Source organism: Symphalangus syndactylus, chromosome 5 (assembly GCF_028878055.3).
Source record: "Symphalangus syndactylus isolate Jambi chromosome 5, NHGRI_mSymSyn1-v2.1_pri, whole genome shotgun sequence".
Taxonomy (NCBI): Eukaryota; Metazoa; Chordata; class Mammalia; order Primates; family Hylobatidae; genus Symphalangus; species Symphalangus syndactylus.
This window is the reverse complement of record NC_072427.2, coordinates 114,380,078-114,394,979: the sequence shown is the minus strand read 5'-3', so window position 1 is coordinate 114,394,979 and position 14,902 is coordinate 114,380,078. Positions and strand designations below refer to the sequence as shown.

Here is a 14,902-nt window from a genome sequence, read left to right as displayed (position 1 = left end):
AAAACCTATCTAATCCCTAGCTCCAATTCTTTAATCTCCATGGTGCTTCTGATTAATAGTTAAACCACCCGGAAGTGTGTTAAGGATACTAACATTTTCACCCCAAAGTATTATCCTTCGCCATCCTCTAGAATATGCTATGCAAAGAGGCCTAAAACAAAATAAACTGTGACTTCAGCAGCTGAGAAGTAATGATTCCTTTCCCCTCCCACACCGCGAAACTTCCTATCCTATCCCCTCACTACTTATATTTTCCTTTATAAAAGTAACAATGGTCATTGAGAACTACTAAATCCTGCAACACTCACAAGGTAGTATGTACAACCACAATATTCCCCCCGATACTTCACTGACGTATTAAATACAGCCAATGACTTAAACTACAGAAGGTAATTACAACTTGCTACTTATCCTCACTGGACAAATTCACGCAGCATTATCTTTTCAAATACCTCTTTTTTACACCTATATGCATATGAATTGCTGTTCACATTTACCAGAGTTCCAAAAAGCAGAACCGAAAACACTTCCTAATTCACTGTAAAATAAAACAAAACGTAGTCCAAACTAACATGCTATCATTAAAGATATTTTAGTTTTACCACAGTGATGTATACTGTTATTTTTCCTTCCATTTACTTCATACAATTAAAAAAAAGGTTCTTACCACTCTCACTGTGACACATAAACAACTTAAAGATCAGTATCATAAAACAAAATTTGAATTTCTGATTGGTATAAAGAAATCCATATTAATGTTAGATTTTCAAAAGATTTAAAGTCAGATTTTAATTTTACTTTTGTTGACTGCCCAAAGGCCCATTTTTACCTATTCTCAATATTAACAAATATTGTCAGCTTTTGCCTTTAGCAACCCTAAACTTTACAGTTTTAAAGTAACATGCCATTAAACAGAATATACAATGATTTTGCAAAAGCAAGATCAGAGTACTGCCAAAACAATGAATAATCTCAATGAGACAATTTATTAAAGGAGGAAAAAAGAGAACGAGAGTTTAAAATTCACAGTGAATGTGTTTGTGTTGTTAGAATGATGCCTGCAAAGGAAAGCATTCCTTGGCATTATCGGGAAGAATACCCATGGATGTGTAAAATGTAAAATAAATAGATCGATGTATGGTCAAAGCTAAGCAAACATTTGTATCAGGGGCAACTACCAGCAACTTTAGTTTTATTCTCCCTTTTCATCGCAAAGGATAATAGTGTTAATTTCAATCGGATGTCATGCCTTAGCTACAACTTTTAGTTTATGAAATAGAAATTAAGTTTGGGTGTCTGCTGAGGAAACCAACAGTGGGAAATTCACACTCACAACTAATTTATAGGAATTCACGCATTTCTATAACACACCGACTGACACTAATGAACCATGAGGGAAAAAGTTGTTCAGGAATTCAGGATAAGTAAGCACTGGAGGAAAGTACACAGTAGAACATAGTGCATAAATAGTAAATGTGCTCATTTTTCTGCCCTTTTACTTCATACATTAGTCCATTAGCTTGTTCCTTTTTGCTATGATTTACAAGCAGGCGAATACACAGAAATACGAGGCAAAAGAAATATACTGTCAAACACTCATAAAGTTACCTTTGTTAAAAAAACAAAAAACAAACAACTTTGTCTTCACAAAGCAAGAAACTTGGTTAAAGTTATTTTAAGAGCATCTGTTAAAAATCAATGTTATAAATATATATCCATATAATTTATTTATTTTTATTAGCATTTTAAAATAAATTTCTCATCTAGAAATCTCTGAGCTCCATTTCAAAATAATTTTATTTTCTGTCTCTTACCAGCAGTTATTAATGTAGTTGAATATGACTCTTAGAAAAGAGTCAGGAAATTCATCTTTAGTGAAGAGCAAATCCTAATTTTTAAGGCATAGAAGGGCTTCATATACTACTTAATCCCATAACTTACCAAGTTCTGAATCATCAATCGTTCTTGATACCCTCTTAACTTTTAAGGTTACTGCACACCAAAGTTAACTCTAGATGTGAAATGTTAAGATTTCCACCTTATCAAGCTGTCAAATCCAAGGCAGTTAAGTGTGCCCAGCTGGTGGGTCCTTTTGACTACAGAAAGTGATGCTAAGGAAACTGCCTAGTAGGCTCCAGAAATATATTTATTCATTTCCTTACAAAAAAAATGTTGTCCCCAAAGATTTTGCTAAACATGTTTTCTAATATATTATAATTTGTGTATTACTGAAGAAATGTAATATTACAAAACAAATTATTTCAAGTACCAATTAATTATAATGTCACTAACAGTCAGTTTCACTTTTTCCCTCATAATTAGTATGCCTGGAAAGAAGATGATACATTTTAAGGAAAAAATATTATTCCTCCCCGTCTGTACTAAAAAATACAAAAAATTAGCCAGGCGAGGTGGCAGGCGCCTATAGTCCCAGCTACGCGGGAGGCTGAGGCAGGAGAATGGTGTGAACCCAGGAGGCGGAGCTTGCAGTGAGCCAAGATCGCGCCACTGCACTCCAGCCTGGGCGACAGAGCGAGACTCCACCTCAAAAAAAAAAAAAAAAAAAAAAAATTATTCCTTTTAAAAGTCCTAATTTAAACGGACTAAGGAAAAAATGTGGAAGAGCTTCCATTATTCATAAGTTACACATAATAATTAACAACTGCTATGCATAAATACATAAAGGTTCTACTGCTGAGCCAAATTTTGCCAGTGGTTGGGACTGGTACAGTTCAATTCAACAAATGCTTATAGACATCCTTCTGTGTGCCAGACACTTACAGGACCAACAGTACACTGATGAATAAGCTCCTATTCATGGAGTTCTACCAAGGAAAACGGCTATAACACAAGTTTAACTTTTACAATCAGGGTGTACACAAAACTGTGAAAGAAAATCGGATCTTGCTAGAGGCGTGGGGACAGAAGTAAGCCTACAAACTCCCTTGCCCACTGTCCCATGAGGGAGAATACTCCTTTCCAATGTTTCACCAAGGTCAGGAACATGGCCAGTGTGTGGTCCATGAAAAGGTCTACATATAGGTTTCTTCTCTCTTGCTCTCTTTTCTAGGGGTGTAGACCAAGGTGCACTTGGTTCATGGCACATTATCACCACTGGTCCACACAGTGCCCCCTCATCTTATTTGTTGCCTTTCTCAAGAAAATAGAGGAATGGGGTCCATAACCTTTGAGATATGTTTCCAGTTGAACCAAGAGACCCAACCATCTACATTAATGGTGTTGGAATACTACTCATCAATAAAAAGTAGAGCTGGCCTGTGAGTGTTCTGGTCAACTAAAGGTATCTGACTGTCTTCATCTACAAATAAACAGCGAGTCTCCCTACTTCTTTTTAAATAAAATTCCAAATGTATGTAACATGTAAAGCAATGCCACTGCATGAACATGTACATAACTGTACTCTTCTTTTTTTTAAATTCTCAGCCTGGAAATTACATTTCAAGTACCAGAATATTCAACAAATCCTAAGACTTTTATGAAGACCATGAGAAGAAAATAAGGTACTAGAACAAAAGTGATGCAGCCAGCCATTTCTCATTTCACCTCTCAAGACCCAGTTCTTATTATTATAGATCCCTTCTTGGGGTTAGTTTGGATTTTACTGCAGGATCCATCACCAAAGGTTATTAACTATTCCTTAACACCTGATACACAAACCCCTCTTTCTGAGACTGCTTTGACAAAAACAAACAAAAAAGTGTGAAATAAATCAAGATTTGACTGATCATCCTAGATCTACCCAACTGCTAGCTGAATGACTTTCAAAATGTGTTTAAATTCTAAAGGACTCGATTTTTTCCTCTGTAAAATGCAGATAGTAACTGTTCTGGACATTTTAACTTAACGGCAAAAACAAAAACTACAGGAAGATAAGTAATTATTGACCGCATTGTATCACATGGATCCCCTGGCAATTAAAAAAAAAAAAAGATGAACAAGATATTAAGAAATAAAAAGGAAAATAGAGTAAAGACAAAACAAAAATAGAGAAAGAAGGAAACCCAAGAGGAAAGAAAATGGCACGTAAGCACCAAATGGTAGCATTTTATCATTATTTTATTTATAGTCTACACCAACTGTGTGCTCTTCCACACGTAAGATGCATCTAAAAACCAACTTGTTTGATAAATGGAGGGACCACAATGTGCCTCTAAGATAGGTGTGCTTAAATCCAGAGCAGCCATAGCTTTTATCAAATTCTCTTCCAACCTGAAAAATCTAACGATTCTATGAAATCACTTCAATTCGTGAAAGCCCAAGCAAAAGAAGTTAAAAAAAAAAAAAAAAGAAAGAAAGAAAATGTGACTTTGACTTAGGTCAGTCAAGTATTACCAGGATAACTAAAAGTAGATTTTTAGCAATACAGTGAACAATGGGTTTTGCCACAATAATAGCAAACATCCAGATATTGGAAAGGAATCAGATGGTAAATTAAAAAAAGACTGTTTTCAATCCTTATATTTGGCATCACATAGATTCAGTGTATTTTAATTCGTTTTTTTTTTGTTGTTTTTTTTTTTTTTAAAAGCATGGATCAGTTAAGGAAAGAATGTAAGTTCATTCTGATCTTTAGGAAGACATTCTTCCCCCCATATTGTTCACTTTGACAATTTCTCTTTTTTCTTATTTGGCCAAAATATAATGTATTCTCTAAACAAAACATAGATGTTTCCTTTGCAGCTTTTATACAAATCTCTTGCTTTTCCAATATGATTTGGCAACTCAAAATCCAAAGCACCCTAGAAAATATTATGTTTACGAGTCTTATTATTCATCCTTGTGTCTCCAACATAGTTTCAATTTGACTATACCTTTCAGTGTATAGGGAACCACTCAGCTTGAATCTTTTAGGTTCAAAATTCCGTAAATTTTAAATGAGTCAAGTAAAAGGAGGTGGAGAAGCTCCTAACTCCATTTCTTATGGCTTTAACAATAAAAGCACGTACCTGGTATGTACTTAAAAATGTACTATGTGCCACAAAGCTCCCCAACTCAACAATCTCCCTCCTGACACAGTCTACTCCCAAAATAAAGTCAACTACTCCTCATCTCTCTACTTCCACTTCCTTCCAATTCACAAATGCATTGTTAATTTCCTCTTTGTATTTCAGAGACCAGTTTATCAGCACAGCATAGTCTTTAACAAAATTGTTGTGAGTGAAGATAGGGTAATTAAAAAAAAAACCATGTTAAGAACTGTTAATAGTCAAGAGTTGTAACTTTTCACCAGGAAGAGCTATGGTTCTGAATGTGCTACAACCTCTCCTTGAAGTGGACAAACATAATTAGCCTTGGGAACACTCAGTTTAAGACCATGACAAGCTATTTTAATGAATTATATAAAGAAACATAGTTGCTTTCACTGCCTCAAATAACACTGCAGTAATTCTGTGGTACACTTCACAAGAGTTAGCATTGGAGGGAAAAGAGCCTGTGCGGCAGCCCTTGGTGAGTACATTTCCCTCCAGTGCAATGCAGGCAGCAGGACATCAGCGCTTTGAGAACTAGCATAAGCTGCTGCAGAATCATCGACTGGCAACAATGTGCCTTCCCACAGAGCCTGGTCTTGGAGAATCCAGGCTATGAGGCTTGGAAATGCTGCATGAGTTTTATGGCTACCAGGTTGGGAGCAAGGTTTTTTAACGGCTTCCTGAGAAAAAGATGGCAACTGGTTTTTTCTTCAAACAGTGGCATATTCTTAAAGAAAATCAAATTATCAATGAAAGCCATGTGACTGACTGCAGGCAAGTTAACTACTCTTGCATTTCTCAGACTAGGTTTCCTTATCTCTAGAGAAAATGATACCTATATGTCACAGGGGAATTAGAAGGATTAAAAGACAAAATGTGTGTAAAGCTTCCAGCACAATGTCTGGCACAAAACGGTTGCCCCAAAAAGTTCAATACTCTTCCTTTCCCTGCTCCCCCTCCCAACAAAACAGGAAAAGGCAACAGGCAAGTAACTAAACAACTTCTTAATATTCCAAGTTTCTACCCAACCATCTCTTCTTTTAAAACCACAGGCTTGAAATCTTTACTGTTTACCGTCAACAACAGCATATACTGCTGTATAGTCAGAATTTTAGAATTTAGAAATCAAATATAACCCCCTTATTCAACAGATGCTGCCGGGGGAGATAAAAGGGCTTTCTTTTTATCTGTATCATCTTGATTTAGTAGCAGAACCTAAACTTGAAAAATAAACATGGAATAACAAAACAGGAATACTTTTAACACGTTTTTCAAAAATCAAACCTGAGCCTACATGACCCATTGTGCAAACAGTCCCTTTAGGAGAAAAACTGCAACTGTGATTAATTTCTCTCAAGAATATTTCTTATTTCCCATCTGGACAGTTTCACATGTTTCCAAACATATTTTCTTGATGTCCTACATGTTATTGTGTATTCTGTCCTTCCCTTAATTTGTTTCTTTTCCAGTGTATAAATCTATTGCTCTATTATAATTATTATAAACTCATAAATTCAGGAATTTAAAAAAATCTTTAAAAGCATGCTTCTCAGAAATCATTACAATCTGTTAAACACTTGCTGTCTCTCAACTTCTAGATAGATTCCTCAAGAGAGAAGTCCTTTTTGCATTCTGAACTTCTAATTCTCAAATTTTGATTGTGTCCTGTTAGTTACCAAACACACCATTATACTACTACTCTCACTTCAGTATTGTACACAAACAATTTCCCATCTTACTAATGAAATGCTTTTTTAAAGCAGTAACATATTTAACATGTGCATGTTATGAAGAGTATAGGCAAACTCAACTATTAAAACATGTAACTATAAGGAAAGCCATCTGAGCCACTATATGTGACTACAGCTAAGCTTTTCTCTTAAGTATCTAAAGCAAATCACCAGACCTTTACCTAGTACCCTCACACAGCTAGATAAGAAAGTAAAAGTAAAATAATGAAAGCAGACTCTAAACAGCAGAAGCTCCAAACGCCTTAGTTTCTCTGTTGTGCTCAATCCTTTAGCAAATTACAGGCTTGAAAACAAGGAGTAGCTCAGACTATCACTTAACAAGTGACTAAGGAATGACTTTGTTAATTAGAAGTCCAAGGGTGAGAGGCTCCTTTCCACCAAAGCTCTGAATAAACACCAACATCAGGTCAACCAGAGCTGTCTTGGTCCCAGGAGTAGCTTAAGCTGATGACTCAAATTCCCAGCAGGATTCTAGTTTAATATTTATTGAAACTCTGAGCTTAGTCACACAGTGACTTGGAATTTAAGGCACATGGGGTCTCTTCTTTCCATCCTTAAAGATATTTTTGCTAAGTGACACAAAGTTAAAGAGGCAAGATGGGTTTTAATTTAGAGTTTTTATTCCCTGAGGTGTAAGAAGTTAAAATTTTATTTTCTGGGGAGAGTGAACCATACTAGCTCTGAATTTCAAACACAACTATTAACCCTGTCAGAGAATTCTATTATCAAGTTTTACAAAACTGTTTATTATTATTTTTTTTTTTTGCTACCCCAGCCCTACGTATTGAAAATGGAAAGAAGGAAGGGAGGGAAGGAGGGAAGGAGAGAGGGAGAATGGATGAATGGATGTATGTCACAATCACCTTTCTAGCCAAAGTTGCAACATATGCTGGAGTTCTTGAAATTATTTCAACCAAAAAAAGAATCATAGGACTCATAATTTGTTTAGCAGGTAATTATTCACCCCATTATCTTCAAGAACAATCTATCTTAAAACTGTATATAGCTTTTTAAAAAATCTTAATACTAAGAGGATCCTTTTTTCATAACCCCAAAGAGTGTTTTCTTCCTCTATTTTTGAGTTGCCAGCCTTCTCAATTGTTTAAATCTGATTCACATTATACTACTTTCAGAGTTCTAGGCTAAATGTTTATCCCTAACGTGATTCAAGGTATTAATTTCAGCAAAATACTAATATAATGATAAAATGAATCACATTTATTTTTAACTCTTTCCTATTCTTCTGTTTTAAGAACTTAAGGAAAACTATTTTATGTTTTGGGTGCATTTTGATAAGCTAAAATACCACAACTTTTGTAATTCTTCATTTGTAATATTTGCAAGATAGTGTAGGGATCAATTTGCATTTCAAGGTTCATGATATAGCGTATGTACCATAACAGTGAGAAAAGTTAGTATAAATTCCTACTCATCTCAGTTTCTATATTTATCGCAACAAATTAAAACTGCATTTCATAACTCATAGTAAAACAAAAGGAAAGTTCTGTTCTAAATAAACTCCAATCTTCAGAATCCTATACATTCAGTATCCATCAACCTGAACACTAAATTTCAAGAAAAAACAACAGATGGGCATCCATATGATAGTTTGCAAAGAAACCCTGATAAGACTTCAGGAGTTTCTGTGGTCTCTATTTTCCCCCTACCATGAATCATAGGTGATGTGCTTAAATATTCTTTCTGCAGTTATTTACATGTTTATCTTTATCAGAGATTCTATAAAAGAATTTTCCAGTTCACCACCCAAACTTTAGCACTCAGAACATGGTTTTCCCTGTTGATGAAGACCCTTGGAAAATTCCGGATCTTAAAAGATTAAAGAAAATGTGATCTAGCATTAATTCATTTTCCTCCAAAGTGTAACTCCTGATTCCATGCTGGTACCCAATTTTGATCCTCTACTTTAAAGACATCTCAGAGACATTCAAAACAAAGTGTGAACATGCACAAAATGGGAACTTGTTGTCTCTCTCCCTCAAACAACCACTATTTATATAATATTGCTGGCCTCATAAAAGAGAATAGAATCCATTACCATCAGCAATTCATGTCTCTGCTTCAGCATCAGATGCAAACAGGATACGGAAACTAGATCTCTCTCCTCCATTTACTTTTTGTTCATTCCAACCTCTCGACATAATCTTCAGTTCCATTCCAATGGCCTGTTTCATCATCTGACACTCCTGGTTTTTACCTTCTCAAGTCTTAGTGACCATACTGGTGTTACATTTCTCTAATTGTTGTGTTATCTAAATACTACAGGATGAGCTTGCTCATTCCCCCTCCCCCAAAAGTCCCTGAAAAAACTACAACTCGAGGAAATGCAACTTGAACCTTTTTAGTTCACAGATTCAAACTCATATCCTGCAAGAACCTAGCATATCTTGTTGAAAATTTTCTTTGACTTTTCAATAGTAGTCAAGATTATTTTAATGAAAATATTTCTCCAGTTGGAAGACATGGGTATACAGGACTTTGCTAGAACGGCAAATGCTTTTTCCCAGTCTTTGTCCGTGTAACAGTAAATCACTATTAAACAAATACACAAAACAAAACCCACTCTGATTGTGTATCAATCACCTGAAGGGGCACGAAGGGAAAAGTACAAGAGCGAAGAAACTTCTCCCCAACCACAGCCAAGAAGGAACGCTGCAACTAAGGCACTTTTCATGGAAGAAAATATCCAAAGATCTAGACACTGTTTATTTTAGAAAAGGGGAAGAAAGTAAGGGAGGGAGGGAAATGGTAGGGAAGGGACTACAACTCCTCTTCTCTTACTAACCTACATTAAAAACTAATTGTATCAAGCAATCTCAAATGCGAAAAGCAAAACTGACCCTATCACAATTTAAAGTGAATAATGCTTTCCTTGACGAAAATTCGGTATTTTAAAGTTATTCTGAGCAAAATTATCTTTTAACCTGATACACCAAACTATTACTGCTTTTCCCAAACAACAGTTAGAACATGAGCTAATTTTAAGTTTCTTACATTCTTTACGTTTTAAAATTAAAAGCCAAATTCCTTTAACCTCATATATCCTAAGCCATTCTGATTTAAAATTACTTCTATGTCATTGTCTTCTAGCATCGGTCTGCAATAGAATCTGTGCAATTAACAATAATCTTCCCTCTGATCTTTCTAGAGTCAAGGATGGCATATCTCCTTATCTTATTTGTTCCATTAGATTGGCATATTTTGCCTCATCTGTCACCTTCTATCAAACTCTGCTTTCAGATATGCGTTAATTCATTTTTAGTTGTCCTCAATGTTCTAAAATAGTGATGTTTGACAGAATTAATACAGTGCTCTAGTTCTTTCTGTTCAACTGGTAATTAATTAAAGATCTTGGAGGCCATCTTTCTCTCAGGCTACACCACTTAAAGGAGGAACATTACTTCCTCCATGGACAACGTGATAAGCCACATGGCAACAAAGCTGCCTCCCTAAGGTCTCTCATTTAATAGACTGCTTTACCACATATAAACTACCAGCAAAACAGATTATCACTTTAATTCACATTGATTGTACTTTTCATATCTCTAAACCACAACTCTGTCATGGGCTGCGTTCTCTCTTAACTTCCGAATTTCCAGAATTTCTGTAGTTGTAATCCTCTCCTGTATTTTTGCTTTTGTTTCTTCTGGACTTCAAAAAGTTCTAATGGCATCTGATTTGGAAGATTTCTTGAATCTCTGATAACGACGCAGAAGTCTTTAAGCAATCAGAACTGCCTTGGCGCACAAACTGAAAACTCCGTTTTAAAATCTTTTGAATTAACATCTTCTGGAGAATAGTCCACTCGACTTGATATGTCATAATTTTCCATTCTAAAGGTGGCACGGATAATTTAAATTGGCACTTGCTATTTATTACTTAAATAATTGTTCTCTTGGATGGCCTTTTGAAAGCTAGTACTTCTTAATCATTTTCGACTATATCAGAACTGTAACAGACATGTCAATTTAAGCAAACTTCATGAGCAATAAACTAAAAAACAGACTCTAGGTGGTGGTATAGGTTATTTTTTATCATGATGTTTTGCACTTATAACTGCAAGAGTCAGAAAAGCCTTTAGTCTCTTCACACACTTCTTTAGTCCAAAGTTAACAATATTTTAGGGTGTTAAAATTAGCAAAATCCAAGTTCTGCAGAGTTTGGAAATGCATGTAAAACAGGCATTAAACCTGGTTTTCAACTAACTTCCCACAGGCATTAAAAACCTGGTTTTTCAACTAACTCATTTGAATAAAATCAACAACGAACAGTCCTTTTTTTTCTCTCTCTTATGTTCTGATGTATATTTTACTCACACTCCTAGGGCACTTTTAAAGGTAAGTTTGGAAAGAGGTCTTTCTCCACCAGAGTATGAAACCGACTAGAGCAACCAATTCTACAACCTGCAGGGCAGTAGCCGCTCCACTAATTGATTCTCCTTCTTTGTCTCTAGGAACTATGCCCAGGCAGAAAAAAAGTTACTATAGGTGATGAAGCCAGTGCTCCCTGAACCAAATAAACCCTATCGACGTTACGGAACTGCTGGGCAAAACTAGAGCAACTCACTCACTTGGAAGGTGAAAAATACTTCAACATACTCCAGGCAGCAACCGACATTTAGGGGCCAGGCAGATGAAACACCATTTGTTTAAAAAGTCTATTATTTCACTGTATCTTCAACAAAGGTGGAAAACTGATGATTAAACACTGAATAATGCCACCCACTTACTAAACCTATGATTCACTAATAAGCAGGTTCAATGCAATTCATAACTTTAAAGAATGAATTACCGAAGCCCCTTGCTTCACAAATTCCCCCAAGAAACAGAGCATTCATCACATATAACCCGACAACCATTTTTACTATGGACACCTACAGATGGCTTCTCTTCCTCTAAGACACAATTTCCTTCACAATCCCACATGTAATCATTTACAATACCAGAAACAAACTCCAACTCAGTTCCACCAACTGAGTTTTTAAAAATCCTTGTGCCTAAGAACGTCTTTTTTCCCCAAAGTAAAATGTGCCGTTAAAAAATATTTTTAAAACGCAAAAGCGCTTATCATTCCGTACTTCTTTTACTACCTTCAGCAGCCAATTATTGACGTGATAAAAGGTAGAAACTCTTGGAATGCTTCAGAGATCAACATGTGTCACAGACTCCCAGCCTGTCCGCCTCTAAGACACAGTTGGTTCCTTTGTTCCTTCAGACTGAACACCAACTCCTGATTAAAATTGGGAAACTACTTTGGAAGGGATGGGAGGGTCTGCAGAATACGTCCACGGAAACCTTCATTAAACAATATTCAACAGTAATAAGGTGGACACAGAAGAAGGGAGAAAAGGCAGCCTCCCGACTTCCACCGGCTCGCCCTAAATGGGAGCCGGCCCCTGGCTCCTGGTAAAATGATGGCTGAGGCCTCGGGTCCGTGAGCCTCGCCATTGGGAGGGGACGGCGAGTGCGGGCAGAGCGGGCCCGGGGTCGGGTGGGGGCCGGGCGAACTGTTCCTTTTGCTATTCACTTTCTCAGCCGGGTATCAGCGAGCACGGAGCAGCGAGGCACCCAGGCGAAAGGCGCCGCCCAGGATCCGGCTGGACAGCAGGACCGAGAGCAGCGAGGCGAGCGGTGCCCAGGGTTCGGGACCGAGAGGGCAGGCGAGCGGTGCCAACCCCGACCTGGCCCCCCGAGCCCCCGTGTCCGGCCCCGCGCAGGGGCCACGCGACGGCCGCCCCCTTGCCCAGAACTGGCACGGACGGGCGGGCCGACCCGGGGCCACTCCACAACTTGCCAGCCCGCCGCCCCGGCCCCCCGCGAGAACCCGGAGATTCGAACCAGGCAGCAGAGGCACGATTTCCCCGGAAACGCGCCCTCCCCGCCGCCCCGTGCGCGCCCGTGGCCGGCCGCGCTGCCCCCGCCGCCCCGACGCCCCCGCGGCCCTGCCCGCCAAGCCAGAGCCGACGCGGGCCGCGCTCCCGGGCCGTTTCCGGCGGCGCCGGCGGCCGCTACTCCTGGCGCCCTGGCCGCGGCCGTCACTCACCCCAGGCCGCCGCGGCTCCCAGCCTCCAGCTCCGTCAGGCTCGGTCCGCGAAGGCGCCTGCCGCCCCGTCCTGGCCCGGCGCCCCGGCGAGCTCTTCCCTCCGACCAGCGGCGCTCACGGCGCAGCGGCTGACGCGAGGCCACGGCCGGACGGGCGCGCGCGGGTGGCGGGCGGGCGTGGGGCCGGGTCGTCCCTGCGCCTCGCCGCCGCCTCCTCCGCCGCCGCCTCCCGAGTTCGGGGCTCTGCTGCAATGTCTGCGAGGCTGACTTTGAGCGCCTCGCTCACCGCCCGCCCGCCCGCAGCCGCGCTCCTCCCTCCGCCGCCGAGTCCGCCGCGGCCCAGTCCCTCCCCTCGCCGCCCCACGCCATTCAGCTCTTCAGCCAAGTTTCTTAACCCTTTTCTCCCCCTCCCTCCCATTGTCACCCGGTCAGGAGGAAGCCGCGCGGATCCGGGCGGCTCACAGGAGCTGCGGAGCCCCCTCTGTTTCGTGCATTTCCTCCTCGCCTGCTCTCCGGCTGGCCCAGACGGGGCTGCAAGACCCGGAGGCAGTGAGAGGACCGCGTCCCCGAGAGAGGGGCTGCTCGGCGCGCCCGGGCCGTCCCCCGGGCTCCCAGCTCTGTCCAGCCGCCCGCGACCGCTGCAGGCGCCTGGACAGCTCCTCTTGGGGACCCGGGAAAGCGCTCTCGGGACCCAGGCCGAATGCTCCCGTTTGGGCACAGCCTGGGGGCCGGGGCGCCCCAGGGTCCCCGCCTGGGTGCTGGCGCCTTAGGCGTCTACCTCCTCCCCTTCACCCCACAACACGCGCTCCCTGGGCCCCCTTTCACCCACCCACCCCCAATTTCTATCTCCTTGTAATCTGTGTGTCCTGCTTTAATCTTGGGGGGCACGGGCGCGAACTCTGGGTCACTTTGACCCCACGCCCAGCACGTAGTAGGCGCCCCGCACTCTTGTGGAGCGACTCCGGGAGGAAAACTAGGAAGGAGACCTGAGGAGCGCCCCGCTCATCTCCCTGGACAGACGTAGAACCCAGGAGCAGGGTTAATCCTCGGCTGCTTTGTCACTGCGAAGTCTCCAGCGGAGTCTGTCAGCCAATCTGCATCATCCCCGGGAAGGATCTGACCCAACAAGACAAGGGAAAAGGAGCAGGGCTGCTACTTCGGCAGCTCTCCTCGCTTCAGTCTCCGAATAAGAAATAACAATTACATCACGAGGCCGGGGCGGCAGCGCGGTGGAGCCTCTCGGTTTCCTGCAGCCTAATCTCGCTGAACCCGCCTCTAAATTGGGGGGGCTACAGATTGGTGAAACGAGAAAGTGGAGGGAGGAGAGAGTCATACGAAACCATAATTTCCCCTCATCCTTGTATTTGCTGTTTTAAAAATCCTATCCTCAACGATCCCCAGACATCTCACTAGAACTATTAACACCCCCTCAACACCTCCCCAGATGTCAGGTTTCTTTTTGACTTGAGCATCTAGCATTTAGTAATTCGCCATGAAAAAAAAATTACCAGGGGAAACGAGTGTTGCTGAAATTGTTTTTGCTTGACACAAAAAAGCTAAAGTACAGCTCAGTCTCACCCGAAATTCTGAGATGGCATGCCTGTGTTAAAACACTTATTACATAAGACAAATGAGACGATGAGGCACTCCAGTCTTATATGTAGGTTTTCATATCCTGAAGAATTTGATAGCATTTGGAAATGGAGTTGCTAATGCGCTTAAAAAACAAAAACTATCCAAGTCATGAAACTGTATTCTATGCCTGTTATGTTATGTAATGGCTGTATTGTGTATTGCAAATTTCACTTAACCTTTAAAAATATGAATGAGAGTTTTAGAATACTGTCACAGTCTGGAAAGTGAAAGCAATTTTTCAAATTAAAGCTTAATAAATTCAGCACCTAGCACAGTGCCGGGCACATAGTGCCAATGTTTTCCTTAGTGGCAATGGCACATTTTAAAACAATTATTTTACATCACCCTAGTGATTCGACTATGCAATGTGTTGCCATTTTATATAGTTAAACCTCATATAATACCATATTATTTGCATATACCACAATTCAAAATCTGCTCTAGGCAAATTAGTAAAGTCTGTTGT

The 14,902-nt window shown here is 40.5% G+C and overlaps 1 protein-coding gene across 7 annotated transcripts in view; it reads right to left on the bottom strand.

The window, feature by feature from the left end:
- Positions 1-14,029, bottom strand: part of NRIP1 (nuclear receptor interacting protein 1) — a 105,019-nt gene extending 90,990 nt beyond the window's left edge. For 5 of the 7 annotated variants that reach the window (XM_063640663.1, XM_055279304.2, XM_055279307.2 and 2 more), the window contains exon 1: positions 12,803-13,091. The gene's annotated coding sequence lies outside the window, so the exon portion shown is untranslated. Of the gene's footprint in view, positions 1-12,802; positions 13,092-13,787 lie in introns of those variants that run through there. The other 2 variants (XM_055279305.2, XM_063640665.1) reach the window with 1 other exon arrangement.
- Positions 14,030-14,902: the final 873 nt, after the last annotated feature.